At 44.8% G+C, this 13,063-nt stretch overlaps 1 protein-coding gene across 20 annotated transcripts in view; it reads left to right on the top strand.

Moving 5' to 3' along the window:
• Positions 1-480: 480 nt before the first annotated feature.
• The window catches only part of LOC139361190 (disco-interacting protein 2 homolog C-like), a 193,857-nt gene continuing 181,274 nt past the window's right edge, over positions 481-13,063 (top strand). For 6 of the 20 annotated variants that reach the window (XR_011618759.1, XR_011618758.1, XM_071089694.1 and 3 more), the window contains exon 1: positions 564-9,338. The gene's annotated coding sequence lies outside the window, so the exon portion shown is untranslated. The other 14 variants (XM_071089695.1, XM_071089684.1, XM_071089681.1 and 11 more) reach the window with 9 other exon arrangements.

The raw sequence follows: 13,063 nt of genomic DNA, 5'->3' as shown, positions 1-13,063 counted from the left end.
CCCTACCCGGTCCAGGCCCCTCCGGCCCTGGGCCCGACGATTGCTACGCCTCTGACTCCACGCTAACGCGGAGCCCTAGCGCGCGTCACAACGTGTGGGGCCGGGGAGGCTGCTACCCAGAGGCGGAGTGCGGGATCGCGAGGGTGCCCACCCGCCTCTCGCTCCCGCCGGCACGTACGGACTCGCGTCCCCGCCGGGCGCCGACTAGGCAGCAGCACCGCCCCCGGCACAAGAGGCTCACGCGCCTCTTACCTAACAGGAAGTTGGAAGCGGCGCGCCCCCAAGGTGCACTGAACGCACTCAAACAGAACCGGACGCAGACACGCGCTTTCAGCCCAGGGGAAAAAACTGGCAGGGTCGGAAAAGCAAGCAGCGCGTGCGGGAACTCAGAATGCGCCCTGCCTCGGCCCGAGACCCCGCCCCGGCCCGGCCCCGCCTTTTTGTCTGCCTCACCCCTCCCCGCCCGGCACGTACTGGCCCCGCCCTTCGCGCGGCGTTTTTTGTTGACCCGGAAACGGATTCTCCGGAGCCAAGGTCCGCTCGGGTGAGTGCCCTCCGCTTTTTGTGGCCAAATCCAGCCACGCAGTCCACTTCCTGCGCCATCCTCCATACCCGGGGTCTGTGGGTCTCCACGGACGTCACAGGCTCGGCAACAGCCCCACTGTAGGCGGGGAGCCCCGCGAAGCCCTGAAATGCTCCGAAGCCTGTCGCTCAGCTGCCAGATCTGCGTCTGTGTCCGGTTCCGTCACTGAGGTCGCCCCGTCCAGCCCTTCTACCCTAGTTCTCTTCACCGTCCGCCCATCCTATCGCGCGCCGCGTCAGGTCCCCATTCGGCACATGGCTTGTCTCCCGTCGTCCCCACCCTTGCCCCTCTTGGCAGCTCAGGGCAGCCCTGGGATTTGGCAGACGCCAGTCCTCCCTGAGATGTCTCCCCATCCTTCCCTCCGCCAGGCCCTACGTCTCCGCAAACCCCCCGCTTCGGGGTGACCGCTTCAGACAGGAAGCTGAGTCCGGGCCTGGGGTAAGGGACCTGCCCAATCCTGTGACAGCCCGCGTCCTTCTGACAGTCACCTCCCACTAGCGGTGACCTTCCCGGTGCCCCACTGAGAAGTGGGCTCTTCCTTGGCAGGGGCTTCTTCACTGTATCGCTGTGGATGTCGAGGTGGGGCAGGATCGTGAGGAGAAAACAAGAGAAGAGGGAGGTAGGGCCAGCGAGGGACAAAAGGGGAGGGAAATTTAGATGGGAAGTGGATGGGTGTGAGGAATTTGAACAAACACTGAGAATGAAGGAGAGTGACCTGAGCAAGTAGTAGTGGGGTAAATGGAAATAGACAAAACGGCAATCAGCAGAGATGTGGAGGACAGAATACAATGAGGGGGCCCTGACTGTCAGTAGCAGAGGGGGCAACAGAAGCCTAATTCTCAAATTCCTTAGATGATTTTCTGATTTCCAAATTAGTTTCCCTTTGAAATTTGTTGTATCAGGTTCAGTTTATGAGGCCTCAATACTTTTCAGTCTTAATTATGTATTGAAAATACTTTTTGTTTGGTAAATACTTTTACATTAATTCAGTGTGCACTTTGTAAGAATATTGATGATTTGAGTTAGTTTAGTTTTCAACATCTTCCTCTATTCCTTTATATGATCTCTGTATTTAATGACTGTAGGATAAAATTTCCAACTAAGTATAAATATCAAGTTTTCTTTGTGCTGTTTTCTGAAATTATTGAAGGATGGGCTGAATTGTCCTAGAACTTTGTTCCAACAGATTCCATGTGTTCATAATGAATAAATTGCTCAAAGATATTTCGAAAGCTCACCTTTTATGTTTTTTTTTGCCAATAATTACATCTTTTTAATTTTTATATTTTTGGATGACTTAATGTGATGTTCTGGAAAAGACAAATGCTTTTAGTCAATATGATTAAAACCGTGAAAGACAAATTGCTGTTACTTAAGAGTGTGAAATTTGATCTCAAATCTTTAGGGGGCAGGGATGTTAAGGGAAAACTGCCACTGTCGCATCCAGATCATGTCATTCCTGTTAAGCTGGTGCTGGTTACTGTCTACTGGCTTCTGTTCACCTTTCCACCTGCCCCAAGACATACACATAGTGACATAAGGCAGTGGATAGGGAAAGAGCAAGACTTTTTAAAGTAAGCAGAGAACAAAGGTGTCTTTCTAATGAGGAGGAGCTGTTGGTTCCGGGAAGGAAGCTTGGAGGAGAAAGGGCAATAAGATTTGGGTATTCAGGATCCAGAAGTGAGAGAGAGCTTGGGAAGCTCAGGAACCGGAGAAAGAAAAAGCATTGCCCATTCTCACCCATGACTCTGTGCTCAGCAGGTACTAGCAGAGACTTCAGCAGGAACCAGAGAAAGAAAAAGCATTGCCCATTCACACCCATGACTCTGTGTTCAGCAGGTACTAGCAGATACTTCAGGCTCTGTGACTAAAAGGGATCAGACCAGTTCATATACCCACAGCTGCCATGTAAGGATGTGTGTGGACTTTACTAGGGAAGAAGGGTGTTATGAAGGAAGGGGCAGAAAAACTCACCTGTTGGTCTCCAGGTAGAAGTTTATTGTCCCGAATTCCTGGAGGTTCAGTGAAAAGCAGAAGACTGTCTTTTTCACATGTTGAGTTATGCCCCCATATATGTGGTTGTGATAAAGAAAGAGGGTATGTCGATGGGAAGTCCTGAAATGCATGTTCCTAACATTCAGCAGGGACTTCTCAAGACACATCTTGCCTTAGAAAGAAGCTCAGAGAAGAAAAATGGAGAACAATTAGATATGACATTTTCACTGGAAAAAGTCATATTATTCACTGATTGTTTTGTCATCTCCCTCCTTAAATGTTGTTTTTAGGATTTCGTAATATCTGACCCTGCCTAACACATTTCCTAACTCACTCATAGCCTTCCCTTAACTTCATCCCATCTTCACAGTATCACACTGTGACCCAGTGATTTCTAACTTGTGAAGTTCCATTCGGGGGATCATATGGGAAGGCCTTCACACCCAGACATGGTGTGGAAGTGGGCCACATAATGTCAGTGAGGCAAGTATGGATAGTTTAGGGATGATGCACTGTCAGATCTTGTTGACCATGATTAGAAACACTGTGCATATTAGTAGTGAATTAATGTTGGGAATACCTGACAAATCCTGGAAAAGAAGATTAATGAGAGGAAATTTGTTCTGCCCAATTGTATAATGCATTTGAAGCTTAAAACAATGAATCAGTATTGATCTAGCCTCAAAATATTAATGATTTGGATTAGAAGGAAGACTTTAGAAAATGATAGCTATGACAAATTAAAGTAGCATTTCATCCACACGATGGAGTTTGTTTATTCAGTAATTGCTTTAAGAATGGAATCAACGTAAGTGTCTAACAGGAGGGTATTTTAGAAATTGTTCACAGCACGTCTGTTCCAAGGAGACCTTGATGTTCATAGATTTGTAAAGAATGCTGCTTACTAGCACACTGACTTATCTGCAAATGTCTGAGGGTTCCTCCACTTGGGTAACTTGGGGGTTTGATCGCAGAGTAAATAAATGGTACATTTTATATTGTAATATAGCAAGATGCAGCCCACAAACTGTAGATACTCTTAACTACCACATAAAGTTCATCTACTACTTTAACCAGAACTTGATACTGTATGTATGTTTTTTGTAGATTTGGATAAAATGACAATTCATTATTATTTCCAGTTCACAAAGTAATTGTGAGGCTGAATACATTTTATTATTTTATAGATGTATGTGTAAAATGAATTTTTCTGCGTGACTCATTTTTGATGTATTTTAGATGCTATTTTATATTTTGTAGTTTAATTGTATGTACACACACACAAATACACACTTAGGTGTCTTATTATGTTTCTGTAGCGAAACCAAAATCCTTCCTTCATGCCGTTTGACTTTATGTTTTCCTCAGGAAGGCAGGACCTATTTTATATGATAAAATATTATGTTTTATTGAGTCCACTTATGATATTGTTTAATATTATGAATATTTACATGACTTATTTTAAATTTCCAACTAACATAGATTTACATGAAATTTGACATCTTTATTTTTTTCTTTTCACAACTATTTTGACTATATCCTCACCAAAAATCAAAATTTAGACAAAATTGGCTTTTAGACTAATTCTCATTTTTTACATGTGAAAGACTACATGTGACTTTTAAGTCTAGCTTGCCGTGAGTCTGCAGTCACCGGGGTTTTATGTCACTGTGTCCTCCAATCTAATAATATTATTTTCAGGCTATATTCATGTCATTTTAATGTCCTCATTAAGTTTTAAAATTTCTTTACATGGGCCTACAAATTTATTTCAAATGTTCCTCATAATATTTTGCTATTGTAAATAGAGACTGATTTTGTGTGTTTGCTTTGTTTAAAGATTAATGTTACTAAACAGGAAATACTGATTTCAGCTTATTCAGAATAGTTTTGCCCACTTTTTAAATGTTCTTATTAGTATTGATAATTAGAATGGATTCTACTTTTTCAAGTTTACAGTCACATCATCTGAGAATAACTACAGTCTCATGTCTTTGACTCCATTTTTGTAGTCCCTCTCCTTTTCCGTCTTGTTTTGGTCCCACCTCAGGCATCATGTGCAGTGGTGAATGGCATCAGCCCCAGCCAGCCTCCTTATTCCAGCCTTACCTTAAGTGTAAATGGTTCTTTTGTTAACTCTTCAATATATAGTTTAGATTTTATTGATTAAGAATAATTAGTCCTCACAATTCGATATGATTTTTAAAGATTTTAAATTACTTTTAAAGATTTAAATTATTTGAAAGTGTTTTTTCAAACATCAGTTGATGTGATTGTTTTTAATCTTTAAAATTAATATGTGAAAGTAATACGTTTTCTAGTATGGAATTATCCTTTTATTATTGCAATTAACTCCACTTTACAATGCTCTGGTATTATTTAACCATACCAGTGATGGCCAGGTGACCAAAATAAATAGCCAAATGGCTAAAAGTGTATTAATGATTTTTGCAAATATAATTAATGAAAATTGTTGGTTAAAATTCTAGTTATTGTTGCATTTATGTTCATTTTGATTAGCATAATAAACTAATGAGGACAGGCTTATTTTTCTCCTTCAAAAGCATTTACATTACAAAGGAGGTAGAAGTGATTTGACATGAACTCTGATGTATAACTTAAACATTAAAATTAGCTAATCAGATTTTTTCTGCTGATTACTGAGGGAAAGTTTTAACTCTATTTTCATGGAAATTAATCAATGTATCATGTATTCATGTTAGAATACAATTGTTCTGATTTCTTAGATTTTGAATTACTACTTTTAAATAAATACAGTCTCTTTTATTTACCTGTGTTTTTTCTTTCCACCATGAGTCTTTTTGGTTTCATGATCTTGCTCTCAAAACTTTTAAACTATTGATTTCTGTCAAATCTGTTCATTCATTACATTATTTTATTATTTATTAAATTCTTTTAACTTTTTAACTTTTATTATTATGTACTGCATTTGTAACAATTTGGAAAGTCAAGTAACTACTGTTTTATTTTTCTTTATCTTGGTTTATGAGTGTTTTTAAAGTTTTACTTTCCTTGAAGATCACAGCTGTAGCCCCAATTCTATGGTTCTGGCTACTTTTATTTATCAGACTTACTAATATCATGAATGTAATTGGAATACTCCTTTGATTTTACTGATGACATATACCCACTAGTGTACTGAGATGGGGAAAAAAAGTCTTTACAACTCAGATAAATATAGAGTTGATATTTATTATTTATGTAAGTGTGATCTTGTTATTAAATTCCTCTATCATATTTATGGAATTAGCAATTTCTCTTTGAATCCAGACGTTTCTAGTCATGTGTATTTCCAACATATGTTTTTAGCCACATACACTTTTTTGAATATCATATTTGGTGTTTAATTTTTGCTAGGATTATAGGCTGGACTCCAGATCCAAACTCGACATGTAGCAGACCCACTAAAAACATACATTAAGCCCCTAGCACTGTTTTAATCTCCGTGGCCTGGCTGAGCTTCTGCCATCTGTCCTCCTAGGCACTGTGAGGTCTGGACATCTCATTTGGCATAACTCAGCAGTGGCCATTGGTGGATCTCATCCTTAGTACTACTCCCTGCTGGCAAGGGTGGCCCAGGCCCACATAAGCCATTGCTGGGCTCCTTGGAGGACTTAGAGAATCCTGAGATTGCCCATGAGGATGGGCATGCCTCCCAGTCTAGCACCCATCTTTACTGATGCCTGTAGAGATTTAGAAGCTCACAGGGGTCTTTGATGTCTTTCTTATGCCTCCATTGTCTGCAGTGTGACTCCCATACTCCTAAGCCAAGGTAGAGAATTTTGAGGAGGCTTGTATGGAGGTTTATGGTGACCCCCATGGTTCTGTGAGACTGGTAGAAGGCACAGACCCCTTAGACTTCTCCCCCAGAGGAATATGTGAGACTAGTGGAGGAAAGGAGAGTAATGAAGTATGCATTTAGCATCCCAGGCTATCATTGCACAGCTCTAAGGAGAAATACAGGGTGTCTTATGGCAACTGGCACAGCTCTGTGAGACTGGGAGATATTGAACAACCTTGAAAAATCAAGGAGATGTGACCCTACTGAAGGAACAAAATAAATCTACAATAATTGACCATAAAGAAATACAGGTTTTTGGCTGGGTGCAGTGGCTCACACTTGTAATCAAAGCACATTGGGAGGACGAGGTAGGCAGATCACTTGAGGCCAGGAGTTCAAAATCAGCTTTGCCAACATGGTGAAACCCCAGCTCCACTAAAAATACAAGAAAAAAAAATTAGCTGGGCATGGTGATGGGCACCTGTAATCCCAGCTACTCAGGAGGCTGAAGCAGGAGAATTGCTTGAACCCAGGAGATGGAGGTTGCAGAGAGCTGGTATTGTGCTATTGCACTACAGCCTGGACAACAAGAGTGAAACTCCGCTAAAAAAAAAAAAAAAAAAAAAAAGAAAAAGAAATGGAGGTTTCTGAATTTCCTGATAAGAATTAAAGATAAATTGCCTTAAAGGAGCTCAATGAGCTGTGAGACGACACTGATAGACAAGTAAAATCTGGAAAAGAATACATGAACAACATGAGTATATCAACAAAGAGAAACCATAATAAAAGAAATGTAGATTCTGGGGCTGAAGAACACAGTAACTGAACTAGATCAATACAGGGTTTCAAGAGCTGACTTGATCAAGCAGAAGGAATAACCAGTGAACTCAAAGACCGGTTATTTGAAATTATTCAATCAGAAGAGCAAAAAGAAAAAGAATCTTTTAAAAAGTGAAGAACCTCTGTCTGACTTTGCTAAAAATTGGAGGTTCCTAAGAACTCCTTCCCCGCCACCCCCTGCAAGGCAGACTCTTGCTCTGTCTCCCAGACTGGAGTGCAGTGGTGTGATCTCGGCTCGCTGCACCCTCCACCTCCCAGTTTCAAGCGATTCTTGTACCTCAGCTTCCCAAATAGCTGGGATTACAGGTGCCTGCCACCACGCCCAGCTAACTTTTATATTTTTAGTAGAGAGGGGGTTTCACCATGTTGGCCAGGCTGATTTTGAACTTCTGACCTCAGGTGATCCTCCCGCCTTGGCCTCCCAAAGTGCTGGGATTACAGACATGAGCCACCATGCCCGGCAAGAACTCCTTTTTATGTTAGATTTGCTAGGGTTTAGCAGCTCACAGAACCCAGGAAAACAGTTTGCTTAGCTGATTTATTACAAAGGACATTTTAAATATTACAAATGAACAGCCAGCTAAAGAGTTACATACAGCAAGTTTTGGAAGGGTCTTAGTTTTAGGAGGTCTGTCTCCAAGCAGTTGGCATGTACCATTCTTTCAGCGTGTGGATGGCTCTTCACTCATGCAGAAGCTCTTTGAATCCCACCATTCAGGGATTTTTACAAAGTGTTCATCTAGTAGGCATAATTGTTATCAACTCGATCTCCAGCCTCTGCCCTTTACCAGAGGATAAATCATTAAAAAATTGATCCCTGTTGAGGTAGAAGGATCTCGTCCTCATGCTCCTCAGTTCCTTCCAGAATCAGCTTCCAGTTCAGCTGCAGAACAGGTTCTGGTGCTGGCTGGAGTAGCCCAGGCAGGTGCCGTCGGGTCTGAGTTCACACTGGTGCCCATGTGGTCTCCAGTTACGGTGTGGGCCGTGGGGTCTGAGTTCACACCGTTGCCCATGTGGTCTCCAGTTACAGTGCTGGCCATGGAGTCTGAGTTCACACTGGTGCCTGCGTGGTCCTCAGTTACAGTGCTGGCCATTTGTGCCTTTCTGGAAAGTTAGAAGGAGGAGTATTTCATCACCTCTCTGTCCTCCCACACCTGATCTATGCTGGGCCACCGTGAATTCTTCCTTTTAACTGTTTCTCTCATCACGGGCAACGCTGGTGTTCTGTGGTCAATGTTTGCCATTTCTGAAAACGGATTCTGTGTTTCTTTATATAATCACGTGGTCTCTTTTACGAATTTCGCTTTTCTTTAAGAAAATAATCGTGCTTTTATCTCTTCAATCTCAACTCTGTTCCCTGACACAGGCTCTTACCAGCTCGAAAATTAAAGGTAATCTTTGATTATACTTAATACTTTCTAAAGTTTTCAAAAGTTTATCAGCACGTGGGTTACTGAACATTGACTGTTTATTTAATGGAAAATTACATTCTAAGTAGAGTATTAGAGTGAAAATGATCTTTTGATTTAATTAAAATATTCAGGTAAAAATATTAAAATGCCTTCGCCAAACTTCATGCCTGTGTATCGTGAAAACATTAAGCTGCTCTCTGCTCCCGGGAATACATGAGTAGAGTATGTGTTTGAAAGCGTCATTCCAGTCTTAAGTTTTAGGTATTCTTAAAGGGGTTGGCTGGAGAAGTGACATTTAACATTGAGTGAACGTTTGACAAAGATTTGTCTCGATATAAAAATAGTTAAAAACAATCTTTAGTGTTTCCTGTCAGGGTTCACCCATTAAAGAATGGTCTTGTAAAAAACTCATCCAGAGTGTCGGCGCCCAGAGGTGCTACCTTGCCCACAGTTGTGTCATCTGCTCTCACCAGGCGACACGCCCAGCGTTTAGCTGCGCGTCAGATGTGGCCACGGGGCCACAGGACATCCCTGCGGACGGATGTTCTTATGCAGATTAATGAGGATGGAGACCGCTGCAGAACTGTAAGCCCCCCAGGGGCTGACGGAAGCCTGGGAATACCCGAGACACCAGAGTCGCTGCTGCCCTGGGTGGAAGGAAACCTGCCCTGGAAGATGGGAAATGCAATAAGGAGAAAGTACCAAGGTACATGATGCTGTGAAAATGGAGATGTTTTAATTAAATTAACAATTAAAATCATTTTAATTATGTGAATTATTTGAACTCATGTTAGTTCTTTTTAGGAAATTAATACTTAAAGCAAGTTTGTTTTCTGAATTGTTTGAATTAATTGAGTCAGCACAAGAGTTAGCATTGATATCTGACCCTCTTCCAGGGTTGGGGCAGAGGAGATGGGGGCAGAGGAGACGGGCCTCCCACCCGCTTTCCCCTGGAGCTCAGCCAGAAATTCCCATTGAGGAGCCCTCAGCTCCCCGAGAGCCAGGAGCTCTTGCAGAGAAGCCGCTGTCGGCATGCCACCCGCTTTGATGGCCCTGCGCTGCCATCCCTGCGCTCCAAGGGCCGGAACCTGCCGCTGCCTGTGCCAGACGGGTCTCAGGGAGGTGCCAGCCAGGGGGTATGCATAGCGAGGCCTGAGCATCGCTGTCGGGATTCCGTGGCTGCTGGTTTCATTGTCTCGCTGTTTGTCCCCCTAGCAAGACTCATGAGGTTCCTTGAGGACAAGACCCCCTCCTGCCACCTGGTCTGTTTCCTGAACATTCTCTGCACTAGTACAGCCCCGGGATGCAGCCCTCGGGAATCAGGGTGTCGGCCATAGTAGGGTGGGTCGCTCTGCAGGGCACCATGATGGATGTTAGCCGCTGTGCTTCACTTTGGGGACATGTTTAAGTACAAAAGTAATTTTAAAATTTCACCATTATTTCAAGACAGCTGAGAGCCTATTAGCACAGAATCCCTGGTCTGAATGAAATCAAACGGTTCTTATTAATTATTCATGATACCATGAATATGTAGCCTTATTTTTTATAATTGCCAGTCTGTATAATTAACCTTTCATTTGGTTAAAGTACTTAACACTAAGTAGAGCTGTAATTTCAACTGTTTATAAAGCATATGGAAGAATGTTTAAATGTTTAATTAGAACCACTTTTTTTAGTTTCATAGAGAATTTTTTTTCTTGTCAACGAGAGTCTTTAATTATTTAAACCAAAAGAGAAAAACAGACCAGAAAAGAAAAACAACTAGTAAAGCTCGGAACTGCGAAGGTGGCATCATTCCGTTAGTCTCGGATTTTGCTTCCTGGGTTTGTGACGTGGTCAGAGTCCTTGTCTTTGATTTCCTAACACAAGTTGTTAAAGTTGGAAGTGAGTGTGAAATTGAGTTAGTCTAGCTTTATTCTTTCACGGATGAGAAGTGAATTATCCTCAGCAAGGTGGGTGCGGGCGTGGTCCCCGGGGGTCACTGTGGTGAACAGGCCGCCCTTGTGGGGAGCCAAGTTCGTCATCACTGGGACAGAGCCCAGGACACTTCCCCGGCTGGCCAGCCTCTTCCTAGAACCCCACACATTGCAAAGGATGGAGTCCAGATCTATGTCATAAAGAAACGAGGGTGGTTACAGAAAGCACCACGATCTCAGCTGAGTGGCTCTGAGCACCCCAACGTTGGGGCACCTCAGCATCCTGTGTGGCTCAGGCTGTGTCCAGCAGGGAGGCTGGCCCGATCGAGCTGCGGTCTCCACCCTGAGAGTGAGGGCTCCTTCCCCCAGCGCGGGTTAAAGCACCGTGTGTCCACCTGTGCAGTGGCTGGTCCCAGTGGCCCTGGAGGGCTGAAACCCTGGGTCCTGCCACTGGTCCGGGGCATCCGTTTCCCCTTCCTGCAGTTCCTGTGTCTGTGTGTCCAGGGGGCTCCGATCCCTGTCTTAGGACCATGGCTGAGGGGTCAAGTTCACCCTCTTTGGAGCTGGCCCGGATCTTGGTTCTGTGGATCCTCGCTGTGTGGCTCTGGAGCAGTTCTGTCCTCAGGAGATGGATCCTCACAGCAGCCTCTTGGGGCCATGAGGACAATTGATAGGACGACCCCCGGGTAGCTGCTCAAAGCCCTGTGCGGGGCCAGCCCTGTGTCTCCACCAGTTCCTTCGCTCTGTGCTCCCCCCCACTGTGACATCGCCAGCCTTTATTTCCTTTTCCTTGGACCCAGGCAGTAAATGCTCCGCTGGTCTGGGCAGCCCCTTCTCTAGTCTGTCCTCAAATCACTTCCTGACGGACAGCCGTGACTAGCCATCGGCGTGACCAAAACCCCACAAAATAGATCCCAACTTTCCTATTAAGCTGTACAGAGCTGTCCCAGCCCCACTTTTCACAGGCTGGCCTCATTCGCCATGGGATCCGTGGTTCTCACCTGGGGCTGGGGGTGCCCCTGGCATCTGGTGGGGAGTGTCAGGGATGTCCCTCCAGGCCCAGTACAGTCCCCCAGCCGGTGGCCGGCAGACAGCAGCACCCAACCTGATGTCCCTGTGGCTTCTGGTTCCCCGAGGCTGGCTGTGCTTTGCTGCCTCTACATGCTCTCAGACGTGTGCCCTCTCTCCACCTTCACTGGTTAGCAGTGTTCCATCCATTAGAGCTCAAAGCACTGCCTCCCGGCAATGCAGCCCCTTCTCCTGGCCTGCCGTCTGCCTGTGCCACGCGGTCTGTACCGTGTCCTCACGGACCGATCAGAGCGAGGCTCCCAGGGATGGAAAGGTTCCTGCTTGTGTCTCTGTCCCGCCTTCTCTGGACCCGGCACCGTGCCCTTTGCCAACAGAGGTCTTGGGTTGATTGTCAGCGAAGCAGACAATCTATATGGCTCTAAATGGCTGTGAACATGCTTGATTGGGTTATTTTAAAAATAGTTGTATATGTAAACATTTGAGTGTGACACAGGTGGATTTTTGGGCTAATGGTCTTGTTCTTCAGGGAGTAACCACAGGCCCATGCACAAGGACCATTTCCAGCCGATTTATGGAACGCTGTTCTACCTGGTTAATTTTCAACGTTATCTCAGCCTGAGAGGTAGGTCAGCATGTGACGAAGTTCACTGGTTTGAATCCTAATCTGCTCCTTAGGAGCTGCACCTTCCATGCCTTCGTTTCTTCCTTGGTTAGGTAGGGAAGGTATGAGCTACCTCAGAGTTGTGAGTGAGGCCTGCATCGAGTGACCGCATTAAAGTGACAAGGACTGCACCCGGAGTGTTGATATTTAAAGACCTTTAAACATCGCGATGCTGCATTTTGGTACCCAGGTAAAACAGCAAAGTTCTTTCAGATGCAGACACAGACCCTCGGTGAGGTGGGGGGCTGATGGCAGGAGGTGGACCACCGACCCTGTAACGAGGGCGTGGTCTGCTCGAGGCTGAACGAAGTGCACATCATTGCATGTACCACGGAAGTCCCTCTCGTGAAGTCCTGGAAGGGTCCATGTGGCTGAGCCGTGTGGTCTGTCCATGACGTCCGGCAGAAGCAGAGCTTTCGGGTGCAGCCTTGCTCTTGTGCGCACAGCCCTCAACGGTCTCAAAAGTCTGAGGCTTAAAGCAGGCTTGGGGTTTCCTTACACCTCCTGGACATCTAATTTGCCTGGCAAACATGTTTTTCTTGAGTGTAAAGGTGAAGGAGTGGGTGATTCTGGTGAAAGTGTACTAATTACTGTACTTCTGGGTCAGTGGCGCTCGGTTGAAGACACTATCTGCCCTGGATGGACATCTCTGGGATGGTGAGAACCGGTGGCTGGATGTCGCGGGGTTGCCAAGAAGATGCCAATTTTCTCCTTTTTCCTGAGTAACAACACCCTACTTTGTTTAGGGAAGCAGCACACCCAGCTGAAAATCCAATTCTCTTGTACGGCGGAGCGGCTGGTGACACAGGTCCAGATGCTGGGATG

The sequence above is a fragment of the Macaca nemestrina genome, assembly GCF_043159975.1.
Source record: "Macaca nemestrina isolate mMacNem1 chromosome 15 unlocalized genomic scaffold, mMacNem.hap1 SUPER_15_unloc_1, whole genome shotgun sequence".
Lineage (NCBI taxonomy): Eukaryota > Metazoa > Chordata > Mammalia > Primates > Cercopithecidae > Macaca > Macaca nemestrina.
This window is presented reverse-complemented; position numbering and strand designations above follow the sequence as displayed.